General features: G+C 37.6%; 1 protein-coding gene across 4 annotated transcripts in view; it reads left to right on the top strand.

Moving 5' to 3' along the window:
* The first annotated feature begins 333 nt into the window (after window positions 1–333).
* RALY (RALY heterogeneous nuclear ribonucleoprotein) overlaps window positions 334–11,527 on the top strand; it is a 243,695-nt gene continuing 232,501 nt past the window's right edge. For all 4 annotated transcript variants that reach the window (XM_034414036.3, XM_034414034.3, XM_087889224.1 and 1 more), the window contains exon 1: window positions 334–2,954. The gene's annotated coding sequence lies outside the window, so the exon portion shown is untranslated. The remainder of the gene's footprint in view (window positions 2,955–11,527) is intronic.

Below are 11,527 nucleotides of genomic sequence, written 5' to 3'. Positions count from 1 at the left end.
AAGTCTGGTCTAGTAAGTAAGCAGTCCTGAAACCTGAATTTTACTTCCATCTTAAGTATAAATGACTTTTGGAAACCCTTCTTGGAAATCCATGTCTACAGTGCCATAAATACCAAATATTCAGCCCAGCCCAACACTGTAAATATGTCTGTTTCTGATCTTAGAGAGCTCTATCTTCTTCTAAGTCTGAATCTATTGATTTTCTTCAAAGAAAGTTAATAGTAATTTGTGCCAAAAATCTATCTTGAAATTTCTTGTTTTCTTCTGCTACAGCGATTTATTTATTTATTTATTTTATTTTACTATATCCATAGAATGTTTGAGAGGTTTTTTTTTTTTTTCAACTTAAGGTAGCAGAAAACACTTTTGCTGCAGTTTTCTGTTATGCCTCTTCCATCCCTCTAAGTCTCTTGGGTGCCTGTACTTCCAGGTCCAAAAAAGCTCCATGGGAAGTTTTTCCTCACAATGTCTTTCCTTAAGAGTTAATGGAAGTGCAGGAAACCAGGCAAATTGCAGAGGATTGGAGAGAGGGGACTGAATTGTTATGACTGGTTGCAAAGCAAGATGTTTAGCCTGAATTTGGCATGTTTACCCACCTATCCAGTCCTTCCCAAGAACCTGGGACAGAGAAATGTTTGGTGATGTTAAAGGAATCATTACAGAATGTAAGCTGTTCTGGATAAAGCTGCCTTTTGCAATTGACTGGAGGTGAGTTATTAATCTTGATGGTGTTCAAGTGGTGCTCCAGCTACTTTGGGACTGCACCCAAGTTACCTATTACTATTGGTACTACCTTTGCTTTCTTTTGCCACACTCATTCCACTTCTGTTACTGACTTTCTCAAGTTCTTTCTCTTCTCTTCTATTCCAAAGCACTATTTGTTGTTATTTCCTATACTACTTTATCGTGCAGTTGTTTGTAGTCAGTCTATGCAGACTGGAATTGCCCAAATGTTAACTGCCTTGATGGTATTTCCTCCAGAGTTTGGACTTTAAGGTATTCTTCACTTCCATGACGGTATTCCCTTCTAGCCTTCGTCTTGACTTCAGTGTGCTTTGATATTATCAGTTTGAAGGATGCCCAAGGTTTTGTAGTGAACATCTTCATCCAGACTCTTGATGTTATTTCCATAGGGCATCTTGATTCCTTCAATTTTCATTATTTTTCTCCTATTGATGGTGAAGGTGATCCATGTATACAGTCCAAATTCCATTGCATTATCTTGAGTATATATCTATATCTATATGCAGACATAAGGGATGCGGTGGCTCAGTGGCTAAGATGCTGAGCTTGTCGATCAAAAGATTGACAGTTCAGTGGTTCGAATCCCTAGTGCCGCATAATGGGGTGAGCTCCCGTTACTTGTCCCAGCTTCTGATAACCTAGCACTTCGAAAGCACATAAAAAATGCAAGTAGAAAAATAGGGACCACCTTTGGTGGGAAGGAAACAGTGTTCTGTGCGCCTTTGGCATTTAGTCATGCCGGCCACATGACCACGGAGACATCTTCAGACGGCGCTGGCTCTTCAGCTTTGAAACGGAGATGAGCACCGCCCCCTAGAGTCAGGAATGACTAGCATGTATGTGCGAGGGGAATCTTTACCTTTACCTTTATATGCAATGTTGAGCAGCAATTCTGTTTCAGATGCTGTTTTTCCATATAGCTTCAAATTGTTTATATACGGAAGGTGGGATAGTCTGGCAGATGTTTCCAATAGCCATGGGCTGACTTGTTCGGTACTGTTGACAGAGGAATCAGTGCAATGACAAACCGTAGTGATAGTTGAGTCTTCTTGAAATATTCCTGTCTTGATATTAACCTCTCCCAGTCTATCATCCTTGACCAGCTTCTTGATGTTTCTACTGTTATATCTAGGCAGTTGGTTCTGTCTGGGGCAAATCCCTCCCGTGAGTGTTTATATGCCAGCAGCAGCACCAGTTACAGAAGAAAATGTGGGAGTTTATTCTGTGGTGCTGGAACACACATCCTTTGTCATTTCGGGATCCACTTTCCTTCTCGGCCAACTTAAACGATCAGAGCCAGAATACCACTTCTGAGACTTTCTCCCAAATTATCTTCTTTTTGAATTAGGACTGGTTGAAAAATATAGGGTAGTTTTTGCTGGGGGGGGGGAATGGTGGGTGTTGCACAGTCCTACTTAAAACGCTGCTCTTTACACCGTCGGGGAGTTCGACATCGCTCCCCGTTCCCCGAAAGACCAGACCCTCCGTCACAGGGGGCATCGCAGCCTTTCGTCCCCCACGGTCGTCAGCCCCCCCCCCCCGGCCCAGCTCCGCCCGCTTCAAGGTCCGACGCTTCCCCAATGCTCCTGTTACAGAAAAAGACGCCAGCGGAGAAACTGGCAGGACTAGAGGTCGGAAGGGCGATTCCTCCACTGCTAAGCCTGAGGAATCGCATCAAGCCGCGCTCAGCGAATAAATCTCTGCCTCCTTTTCCCCGCCCGGTTTCCCTCCCCGCCGCCTAGTCTCTTCAGGAACGGACTTTTTCAAAATTAGGCAGAGGGGGAAGACGAGGCGTTCTGCAGAGTCAGGACCTTTGACGCCCACCCACAACGCCCTCTCGTGTCTTCCAGCAAATCCCCCTCCATCTTTTTTTTTGAAGAGTCCTTCCCGGGTTTGCTTTTGCGGGGTTTCCCACCGCGAAAAAGCCCGGGAGCTGCAGAGGTCTGCGGTCCTTCGACCCCCTCCCGGCCCTAGGAATGGTGCGTTCTGCTGAAAGGCATCTTAGCGCCAGGAATCTCAGCTCCGTCAGTGTGTTCGCAGCTTGGTAGAGTTGGCGGCTGCTGCCTACCCGAGCAAAGAGCGGTAGCTTGGGCTGCTGCGGGGCTGTTACTGTCTGTCTTGGTGCTGGCCCTCTTCCTCTTTCCTCCTTCCCTGTCTTCTTTCACTCACTTCTTCTTTGATATTTTTACTTCTGAACATTTTCTTGCTTGGTGAGTATTTTTTTTCCCTTCTTCTCTCCAACCGCTTTTCCTCCATTTACTTTTTTCAGTGACCCAGAAAATATTAATTTTTTTTTTTGTTGTGTTGGTTTTGGTTTTGGGTTTTGTTTTTTGTTTTTTTAAAGAGACTAGCTTTTTTTGGTTTGTTTGCTCTGCCTTCCGTGTTGGAATCAAGCAACTGATTTTACTTCTTTTTTGGGCATCCACCTCCCAACTAATTTTTCCTTTGCTTAATCTTGTTCTGTTTTTCTCCCTTTACAATGATGTACTGTTTTTAAAGCTTGTCTTACCCCTCTGCCATATTTTAAACACCCCTGTCTTTTTCCTCTCTTCAAATGTTTGACTTAACATGTGTGGCTTTCTTTGTCTTTGAACTTTTACATTTTTTTGTTTCTTTATCATTAAAGTCTTTTAGTTCTTGTATCTGCCAAATGATCATTGCAGTTTCTTGGATTGATTTTTCTAAAGAATTTGAAAGCATTTCTCAGACAAAATTTTTTTTTCCCTTTCCTTTTTTTAAATTGCTCCTTGCAAATTGGATTTCAAATATGTTTACATGATGTTGCCAGACCATACTTTCCGCTTGATTTAAGTCCCACCAAAGGGGCAAAGAAAATAAAAGTGCTACTGTACCAAAAGAAAATAGGCAGGAGACTGAAGGGTGGGAAAAGTTTTCTACTGATGCTTGGAGACATCAAAGTAGAGTAATAAACCAATTTATGTATAAGAGAAGCACCAAAGTTAATATAATAATAAAAAAACCTCACAATCTTTTATGCATTGATATGAATACTAAACTGTGTTTGATGATGGTGTGTTGACTTATTTGTGTAATATATTGCTTGCCAATTTGCCTCTGGTACCTAGCTTTAGGATGCAAGAATTAGAATTTTAAGATGCAATCTTATTAAGATTTCTAAGTCTAGATTGTTCTTGTGCCAGTACTACTGGAGCTCTCCCTGAATAATCTGATTTTGGGCTCTGTGGTCGGTGTTTAAAGGCTTGAATGCTAAGAATAAATATTGCAACAAGCAAGCAGCACATGCTTTTCATCAGAAGCTGTAAAGTTATGCCGGTTAAACTCCTTTTCTATTTAGTCTCACATTCTCTGCTGTATTTGGCAATATTTCCTATCTCCTTTCCTATCACTCATTTAAACATGAGGTGCCAGGGGTTGCTCCTAAGATGTTCTGCATTCTATGCCTGCATTTAATTACTGGCCTGTTTTGTTATCCTACTTTATTATAAAAGGGATTTTTTTTACTGTTTAGTACTATTTTTAAAAAAGTGTTTAAAGTTTTAATTTACCCACCACACTGGCAGAAACCCTCATTAAGTGCAGAGATGATGCAACTGAGTATTAGCGCCTTGCCCCAAGGTTATAGCGTGAACAGCACCGATATATGAACATTGTTCTCCTGCATCTAATCAAGCCTTCATAGTAATTAATTCACTACCCTTTCATGTGCAGGTTTCACCTTGTTTCTCAGAAATGTGTGGCTTACTAATTGCAACAGGTACATGTTATCATAGATTTACACAGTCAAGTGCAATTTGCACAATTAAATCTGGAATATATGATCTTTCCCAAACAAAACATGTTTATGTAACACTACAGGACATGAGCTTTCCTGAATTTTGCTGAAAGCAACATTGACTATATGCCTTCTAAGGAATTCAGAATAATTTTAGCCTCACAACAACTTTGTATATAGATCAGGCTGAAATAGAGACTTCCTCCAAGAGACTTCATATCCTGCTGTGCTGTGTTTGAACATGCATTTCTTAGTGAAACCAACACTTCAGCTTTTACACCGTTCTTAAGTTCCACAAAAACACACAAAGTATGCATTGAATAGGATGCATGCAAGAACTCCTATGGCCAACTAGAACACCATCATGTAGTTGTCTCCTACAGATAGAAACAATATGAAACTGCTTTGCCTCAACCTGGCAAAAGATTTCATTTGACAACTACCTTTCCAGAACTAGGCAATAATAGAATATTACTTTACTTGCAGTTAAAAACTGTGATTCTCAAGCATGGTTTCATAATAAGGGAACAGGCTTTTGAATTAATTTGCCATCTAACATCACATAAATATGCCAAGAGTATCCATGAACTCTTAAACTAAACAATGTATGAAAGATTGATGGGCTCATGCTCCCATTTTTAAATATGCCTGGTTTGTCAAGCATGACTGTGCTGATGGGGAAATGACAGCCTTGAGAGCCAGATTTAAGTACATTCAACAAAATAGATCATGAAACCATGGCCCACACTTCAACCCAACTAGTTTACAAGATGGGATATACAGGAGATGCTATGAAAATGTGATTTTTTGTTTAACTGCATAGATTTTGCTGTTGTGTTTGATTTAGCTATTTTAGGTGAGTTGTTCCTGCTCTTGTTTTTTTTGAAGTAGGAGCTAGAAGGTTTTTTTAAAAAAAAATAATAATAAAATCTGACATTTTTTGCTGCAACAAATGAATAAAACCTGTGGGTACAAGAAGTTAATGTTCAGTATTTTTAAATTACATTGATTTTAGTGGGAAGAGGTAATATCATCCTGCTGAAATCTAGGGAGATTATTTTCAATAACTTTGGTCAGATCATCCTTATTAAGAAGTGTTTGTAAGATGTAGAGAGATAGCTGCTATCAGTGGCTTGTCACATGTTTATAGATTTGTGTTGATGTTGCAACACAAACCAAGAAGTGGTTTGGTTAGAATGGAAAGCATTTCTCCCAAGAGCCACACAGTTTAGCCTAATGGTCTTCTGCTTTCTAGCAAAATGCCACCTTACGATCTACATCTCAAGGTAAAGTTGTAGATAGATTTTAAGGGACTGACAAAGAGTGTTAGTCTAATAAAGACAGCCACTTGAAAAGAATGATAACAGTCAGAGATGTTTAAGATATATTATCCAATGGCTGGAAAGGTTTGCCAACCACAGCAAGTGTATTAAGAAGTGACCAAATATCAGGAAGGAGGAAAGAAAGAAGGAAGGAATCTTATGTGAAAGATTTTTCCCAAATGATGATGGAAGGAAGGAGGATTAGGATGGTATAGGCACATGTATGTACTCTAAGTTTTGGTTGTCTAATTTCCCTCAAAGAATGTGAAGGGAAAATTAATATTTTTGTTGGAGAATATCACTTTATTTGACAGAAAAATATGCTGCAAATTGGTCCTTAAAAAAATACCAGTAAAAGAGGCCTTGGAGCATTCAGTTACCAAGTCACTCAGTAAAAGTTTTTATTTATTTACCACAGTGGAAATTTCAAACCTTGAACTAAATGTAAAGATCCCATTAACAAGAACAGTGCAGTATTTGTATATAAAATAACAGTAATTCCTTGATAAGTTGGAATTTCTCAAGATATGCAGCGTTGTTGTCAAATAGACCAATATTATTATCCCTATTATCCCCATTTTTATTCTCAGCAAGCAACCTGATATGTGCAAGAGTTTCCCCAAAATTTAGCTTTACTTCACCACTGAATTAGAATGCCTTTTACCCATCTCTAAGTAGGCAGAAAAGAATAACTAACAGTTTTTTTTTCTATTCTCATTGCCAATCCTTCCCCTCAGTCTGTGACCTCTCGTTTGAGTCATTGCCAATCACCTGACATCCTTCTTAGATAAAATATATTAAAGCTTAAGAGATTTCAAACATCTTGAGACTGCCCTTGGTGGAGTTAGAGTTAAGGAGAAAACACTATTTTAATCCTGGTATACCTAAGGCTGACTTAAGCCTTTCTCACTGAACAGCTGTGGATTAGATGAGCGCGATATCAGGGAACACATCAGAAAAAAGATGTTGCCAAACTACACTTGTGCTATAGTTAGGCCCATATAGGGATACAGACAAAGAAACTGATCGTTTCTTTCTTTCTTTTTAATGGGCTGAAATACAATCTGTATTTCTACAGATCTACAGGTCTTACTTTCCTTGGTTAACCATCAAAAAATCAGAAGATTTGCTTGGGAATTTAGCTAACAAAGCAGTGTATGCTTTGTGAAAAGGAAGCAGAAATGGAAATTTGCAATAAGGAGCTGAAGAGGTGTAGCTTCTACCCATATTGCCACTTCAAAGGCTTTCCAATTTCACAAAAATGCTAGGCAAAACGTCTTAAATTAATAACAAACCATTTTCTTCTAACTCATAAAACTGTAATAAGATCATTAAAATATAATCAACACCCTACACTTTTCATACCTATGTTTATAGGAGTCAGTTAATCTACTGAATTCATGCTGATCTAAATAATCTGAATCTGTTCCAACGGTAGAAGCTTTTTGGAAAAATATTAGTAGGTATAGGTGTATTCTCCAACCTAAGGGATGTCATTCTCTCTATTTGTTCCCCACCCTCCCAATCTCTTAGGCCAGTGTTGGTGAACCTTTTCGGCATTGAGAGCAGCCACCCGGTGCACATACGCATGCTGGGAAGATGATCTTCCAGTTTCTGGCGCATTCATGCACACCGGCCAGCTGATCTTCGTGCACGCATGCACAGCAGAAACGGGAAGATCAGGTGGCCAGTGAAAATGCGCGTGCTGGAAACCCGTGTGCATGCGCACCGGCAGCTGCTCTTCTGGTTTCCAGCACTCCCGCGCACATGAAGACCAGCTGGCTGGCACACCAGAACTCAGAAAAGCAACAAGCGATGGCTCACGTTCCCAGAGAGATGGCTCTGTGTACCACTTCCGGTATGCGTGCCATAGGTTCGCCATCACGGCCTTAGAACCTTTGCCTTCTTCAAATGCAGTAGCCTGTTTTCAACTGGCCCCAAAGAATGCCAATGATAAGCTTTTATTTTGGAAGTTGCCCTCTTTGATTAAATTGATCTTCTCTATTATATAAGAGCACAGAGCTGTTGGTGAAATGGTTCACTGTTGCATTTCATCTCCTCAGTTACTTAACATCTTACAGGTTCAACTGACTGATCATTTCAAAGGCCTCGACTATAATACATAGAGGTAAATGAGAAGCTTACATTGCCAATTGCTAATTTTTTTTTTCAAAAATGAAATTTTGCCGCATTTTACAAAGGACTGGATTAGGGTGATTGCGTTGCAAGTTTCATTAAAGCAGAAACTTCTTGCATGTTCAAGTCTTAGCAAAGTATTAGGAAATTGGTATTTAGCTGGATGTATTGCAGAGATTCAAAAGTGATGTATACTAATTCACATAAACGACATGGAAATAGTTTTTTTAGAAAATATATTGACAGTTCCCATTTTTTTTAATCATAAAACTGCTTGTTCTTTTGGTCCATTTGCAGTCTATTGAACCATTCAGGAGTAAATTAATTGACTGCTGAAAACTGTCCTAAACACTGTCCTGAAATCACCCTCTTAGCTTGTCAGTAACATGCAGCTTCATTCATTTTACCACTGAGTTGATGAAGCACTAATGCTCAGTCATCATGTGACATCTTACGCTGTACCATCTCATCATGCTGTGATTCACACCTCAGTGCATCCACAATTTCCATGAAAAAGTACTGGTTTGAAAATAAGTAATATGAAAGCTTTGTCTGTGATATTCCCACAAACAATCTGTCAAATTGATGTTGCAGCCATCAAGTGGCAAACCTCCATGCACATCAAACTTGGATTTTAAGTTAATGCTTTAGTATTCCATCAAGGAATCTCCTGCTCTCCTCTATATGACAACAAAGGACTTTCCAAAGGTTCTTCTTAGAACTGACATTCAGTACTGAATATGGATAGAGGGTTTTTTGTGGAATGCATCTTATATTTATAAATGTTATCTGTATAATTTTTCAGAAAGTTAATCAACCAGATGAGCATTTTTCCCTATTTAGATAGCATGCCATATATCTATTTAGATGTAATATCAGGATGGCTAGTATATAATGAGAATCATTTTATACCTGAAGTGGAGATGAATCACTTTCGTTTAGCTGCTGAAAATTAGATAGATAGATAGACAGACAGACAGACAGACAGACAGACAGACAGACAGACAGATGATAGATAGATGATAAATAGATATAGATATAGAGATATATAGATGAGAGAGAGGGGGGGAGGGAGAGAGAGAGAGATGTTCTATTTCAAGATAAATAGAGACACTATTCTATTTCAAGGTAAAAATTATGCAAAGTGCAGAAAAGGAGTAAAAAATAGTAAGCCAAAAAATTAAAGCCATGAGATTTAAAGTTAGTTTAGTTTAGTTTACAACAACATATGCCTTTCAACAACTTTCTGTTCTTACAATGTATCCTTACTTCTAGTTCATATATTGCCTTTTCTTCCTTTTTTAAACAAATGTTTTAACATCTAAGCACAGCTTGCTTGATCTTGCCTTTTTCTCAACCCATTCACTCTTCTTTCATCCATTTGTTTTGCAATCCAGTTCTCTCTATAAGACCAAACTGCATCAGTACACACCCCCACACACCCACACCCACACCCACACATTTGTGTCTCTCTCTGTGTGTGTATTTGTACCAGTCACTTACATTTGTATTCAACCTATATTCATTGTGCATCATCTCAATCTTGATTGTATATCTTTTTGTAATAAGAATAATTTATACTGCCTATATTCTTAGATGCTTCCTTAATCATTTTTAGCTCCTTGGTTAGGACATGAGTTATTAAATTTCACCAATATTAGATTGTGAATCTAACTGTAAATTATCCACACTTAATAATTCATTAAACTTGAATGTTCTCTGATTCTCGATAATTCTGGGCAGGTCACAACAATCAAACCAAGAATTTACAATAAAATCAATTATACATTAAAGATAAAGATAAAAGATGGCAAGAACAATGAAGCTAGGGTACGTATTTATTAAATTCCCACTGAGTTCAACTTATTTTCCTGGCATTTATATTTCTCAGTTCCATAGATACCTACATAGAGGACAGAAGTTTACTCTTATGCATAACCAATTTCACTTCTTTAGACAAATTTAGACATACTTTAGTTGCATGTATTACCTATTGCACAGTATTTCTACCAGCATACATATGACATACCATTTCTCCATCCATTTTCCATCTTTAGGGAATATTCTATCAAAGTGCTCAAAAACTCATCTAGTTGCTCCATGAATTTTTATATATAATTTGTGATTATTTAATATATTTTTCCAATTAACACAAGTACCCTGGTCTTTGAGAGATTAATTTTTAGATCTGTGCTTCTTGTTGCATTATATAATCTGTCTAATATGCTCTACAAATCATTAAGATTCTCAGGCAAATATACAGCATTAACTGCATACAAAAGTACATGTGTATTTTTATCCTGAGCAGCACTCCTCAAATTACACTACAAGCATTCCTTATGCAGTTAACCATGAATACATTAAAGATCCAAGGCAACATCATGCATTCTTGTCATACTACTTGCTCAATATTAAAACATTTACTATTGCATTTATTCTGATACAGGGTTTGCTTTCATCACACACTTTATTGCATTCAGCAACCAATATTCAGTTCCTAATTTGTCCAAACCTTTCCATAAGTTAAACCTATTCACTTTATCATACATTCTCTCTAACTCAACAAATGTACAATAACATTTATTTCTCATATTCATACAGATCTCAATAACCTTCTGAACAGCAAAAATCTAATATGTACATCTCTTGCCCAGCCTAAACCTTTATATATTTCCAAATTTTGTTCAGCTCCCTATTCCATTCACCTATTCACTTTTCCTTTATATGTAGTCTTCACACAGACCCATTAAGTTGCACAGCCACCTTACAAGTATAAGCCGCATTCATATTTTCATATTTCTCCAGATGCACATGTTGTTGCAGTGTTTTCTTATTTGAAGAAAGAAAGAAAATCTTATTTGCAGCATTTATTCTATTTTATTATTATGCTATGCATCTCACTTTTTATTTCAATATTTTTCTATGCATCCTGCTTTGTATATCCCATTTGCATAATGCCACATACTTTGGTGGCACTTTCTAACACACAGCTTTTCATTCTGCTGTAAGCAGCTTCCACCTCCTTATTTAATCTATCTTCTAATAAAGAATTAATAAATCCTTTATAAATAAATTATCTTGTAATAAAGGATTTATTCATAAAGGATCTGTATTTTCTTTTCTAAAATTCTTACACTTCTTACACTTCTTACAATTCTTTCTTCTATTATTTTCACTTTTTTCTTTTTCTTTGGGCTTTTTTTCCTGGCCACATTAATGTGCTTTCCTTCAGCTCTTGGGTAGACAGAACAAATACCAGCATTTATCATGATCACTTCACTTTTTGGATCCATAGTATTTTTCCATCTGTACATATTTATAAATGATATATTTAAAAGAGATATACTTTAGATACTCACGAGTCACTGTTCTCATTTATTTTTTCCCACATCATCCATTCATGTCACATAACAGAATTACTTTTCCTTCTGTATTATTTCATTCAGAAAGATTCACAGTTTGTATCTCCAATATGTAACTTGCAACTATCACCAATCAATATATTCCTGTATTCATAAGGATCCACAACTGTTTAGATGATGCTAATACGTACATTGCATATTAGCTTTTC

This window comes from Pantherophis guttatus, chromosome 3 (assembly GCF_059756535.1).
Source record: "Pantherophis guttatus breed Tessera chromosome 3, ASM5975653v1, whole genome shotgun sequence".
NCBI classification, from domain to species: Eukaryota; Metazoa; Chordata; class Lepidosauria; order Squamata; family Colubridae; genus Pantherophis; species Pantherophis guttatus.
The sequence above is the reverse complement of the archived record's forward strand: the minus strand, read 5'-3'. Positions and strand labels throughout refer to the sequence as shown.